Below are 3,552 nucleotides of genomic sequence, written 5' to 3'. Positions count from 1 at the left end.
TCGACACCTCCGATACACTGCCAGTCGGTCTCAGACGTTGGCAGACGCTCCGATGCCAACGTATACCCCCCGCCACGGTGACAGAGGCACCGCGTCACACCGGCGCTCATCCAATCAGAAGGCAGGAAAAGCAAATTCACATGCAGGGCACTTTTGAACCAGAAGAGAGCGCCACAAAAAACGGTTGTTGCCCCAAACGCGCACTAAAAAGGGTCAGAATAACAAGAGTCCCACTGGCCAGCCGGGGCCACCCGTCCAGCTGTTTCTTCAGGGGGGAAAAAAATTGGAGTCACCGGTGAGTACATTTTGCATTTAGCTCTGCTTTTCTGCTTCTGTCTTCAAGTGTGTGGCATCCTGCGATCAAAGAGTCAGCCAACCCCAAAGCGGTTGACCTCAACGTCCCACCACCATGCCTACCAGAGCAGGTGACGTGATGCTTTGGACATCCTTCCGTCTCAGATGCCCAAAAGTACTCTTTGCCACATCTGCGGCAATACGGTGTCTTTTCAAAGGTGCAAATAAATCCAGCGTGGGCGGAACACGCACGTCTTCGGTTTTTCCCGCTTTGTTTGTGTGACAGCTGTTGTGAAAATTTTATACAAATAAAGTTGTATAGTACAGGTTTGGCCAAGCCGCAACTCCCGAACCGCATGCGGCTCTTTTATGTTCATATCAACATTGTGTGTGTGTGTGTGTGTGGGGGGGGGGGGGGGGGGGGGGTTGTGCGTGTTGGCTTCACTTGAGTTCAATTTGGTATTTTGGTCAAAAGCGCATGTGGTGAAATTCCACAAAGTAGGATGGGCAAACACATTTCTTTAAACTATGAGTGTCAATTGGGCTCTCGAAATGGCAGGGAAAAGATGCACAGCAAAACGAAAATACGTAGATGAACACAGGACGTTTTAATCAGAGTGGGAAAGTTTCTATTTTTTGTTGAACGTGATGGCAAACCATTCTGCCTGATATGTCAGACCTCAGCGCATTTCAAAGATTCAAATCTTCAGCGCCATGCACTTCAGCTCACTCCATGCTAACATTGATCAGGCGTCGAACCCGCATCATCATGCTTAAGAGGTGGCCATGCTAACCAGTGCGCCATTATGTCAACGCATAATAACTAAGTCTACTGGTCAAAACAGCGGTTACTATATGACGTCGCTACGTCGTGGTCACGTGACGCAGACAAGACGTCAATGGACGTGGGCAGAGTTAACTTGTTTAAAAGGGAGTAGGCAGAAGAAATATTTAATTTATTTAAATCTATTTTGAGTGCACACCATTATGCCAATGCATAACAACTGTAAATCTACTAAACAAAACAGCGGTTGCTATATGACATCTGCCACGTCGTGGTCACGTGACATACGTGACGTCGATGGGCGTAACTTTCGCCGGAATTCAAATCCGCGGGGAGAGTTAACTTGTTTAAAAGAGAGTGGGCAGAAGAATTATTTAATTTATTTAAATCTATTTGGTGTGTGCGCCATTATGTCAATGCATAACAACTGTAAGTCTACTAAACAAAACAGCGGTTGCTATTTGACGTCTGCCACGTCGTGGTCACGTGACGCGGACGTGACGTCGACGCCTACTTTACATCCCACCGATCACAGGACTCCTCGGCTGCATAACCGTGCCCCCTTCCCAACCAATCGGATTTGCTATACGCGAAAACGACGCCAATGGAAAGAGCTTCCGCCCAAATTTAAATCCGTGGGCGTGGCTCGCAGCAGGAAGTAGGAAAATGGCGGCGATGTTGACAAAGACACAGCGGATGGTAACATACGACTAACAAGAGAAATATTTTTATTTTCTGCTTGCAACTGGACCGTCCAGAGCGTACACGGTAAGTACAACTCATCGTTTTTAAAAAGAAGTACTTTTGTTGCCCTGAAAAGCGAGTGAGCGTGGCGTTTGTGGGGGACGTCGAATTTCGACGATTCTTTCTGGTCAACGGTTGTAAATGATTGTGTTGATTAAAAAAGAAAACTTGATGTAACTCTACTTTTAACTGCCGTTTCAGATAGATTTGGAATTGCAACACATCCAATTTTGCCTAGAGCGTACACGGTAAGTAACACTCGTTGTGTTTAAGGAGATTTACGTTTGTAATAGCAGAAGTGTAGCCGCGTTGCGTTGTACGTGTGAATGTTGGTCCGGGCGAAATGTTAATGTTTAATTTCATTCCTTTAGGTTCCACGGTGTTTGTTGGCTGCAAGTTTTCCACTGCAAGAAGAGGCTCATATCATTGACCAGGAGCGAGCTACAATGGTGAGTAGCCATAACATTTATGTTAAACACTTCCTATTTCATGTCTAACAGTACTTGATTTAACAAATAACCATAAATAAATACAGTGTGGGCACTGAAGTTAACATATGTGATTATACTGCCTAATCTGTCACCGAGTAGATTGTTGCAAAGTAATATAAGATCCAAAGTTGTAATTCAGAATAGTTTTCAAAAGAAGGCCATTAGAATTATATACAAGTCTGATTACCCTGAACAAGCTATTAATTAAATCACAAATTCTTCAATTCAAAGATTTGGTAGATTATCAGACAAATAATGTCTAACAGTAATTGATTTAACACATCACGATAAGTAGATTGAGTGTGGGCACTCTCAAGTTAACATATGTGATTATACTGCCTAATCTGTTACAGAGTATGTTGTTGCCAAGTAATGTAGAATAGATCCAAAGTAGTAATCCAGAATAGTTTTGAAGAGGCCATTAGAATGATAAACAAATCTGATTACCTTGAACATAATAACAAGCTAAGTGTTTAATATGTCCTACGAAGTCAAAATTGGGCACCATCATGTGGTGAAATTTGGAATTGCATCACATCCAATTTTGCCAGGGAACAAACAGATTACATAAATCTTAGTTTTGAATAAGCCACTCCTTCTCAAACAAGTAAACTCTGCCCATTTTGCGCAGTAGATGTTCTGTTAATATCTAGTATTTATACAAAGTCATAATTTAAATTGCTTTCAACCTTCATTCATCGGTTCAACCAACATTACTCGCTCTTCTTACCAACTTGTATTGATTTAACTAAGCGTTTAATACTTCGTATCAGGTCTCAAATCGAGATTTGGCAAAATACAATTTCAGCAAATCCAATTTTGCCAGGGAACAAAAATAGATTAAATAAACTAAATAAGTCCTCTTCCCATTAAATAAATCAGAAAAGTCTGTCTTGTAACCAGTCCTCTTCAAACAAGTAAAGTCTGCCCATTTTGTGCCGTAGATTTTGTGTCTATGCCTAGTATTTAAACAAAATCATAATTTAAACGACTTCTTTCCTTCATTCACTTTGGAAATTTGGAATTGCAGCAAATCGAATTTTGGCAGGGAACAAAAATAGATCAATTAAACTAAATAAGTCTTCTTCCCATTAAATAAATTAAAAAAGTCTGTCTTGTAACCAGTCCTTTTCAAACAAGTAAAGTCTGCCCATTTTGTGCCGTCGATTTTGTGTTAATGCCTAGTATTTATACAAAATCATAATTTAAAGGACTTCATTCCTTCATTCACTTTGGAAA

At 41.3% G+C, this 3,552-nt stretch overlaps 1 long non-coding RNA gene across 1 annotated transcript; it reads left to right on the top strand.

Moving 5' to 3' along the window:
- The first annotated feature begins 1,285 nt into the window (after positions 1 to 1,285).
- Positions 1,286 to 2,276, top strand: LOC148385776 (uncharacterized). Its single transcript, XR_015853158.1, has 3 exons — positions 1,286 to 1,846; positions 2,024 to 2,070; positions 2,194 to 2,276. It is a non-coding gene; the product is annotated as an uncharacterized LOC148385776 (long non-coding RNA).
- The last annotated feature ends 1,276 nt before the right edge of the window (positions 2,277 to 3,552 follow it).

The sequence above is a fragment of the Syngnathus floridae genome, chromosome 16, assembly GCF_059516105.1.
Source record: "Syngnathus floridae isolate MCC-2025c chromosome 16, RoL_Sflo_1.0, whole genome shotgun sequence".
Lineage (NCBI taxonomy): Eukaryota > Metazoa > Chordata > Actinopteri > Syngnathiformes > Syngnathidae > Syngnathus > Syngnathus floridae.
The sequence above is the reverse complement of the archived record's forward strand: the minus strand, read 5'-3'. Positions and strand labels throughout refer to the sequence as shown.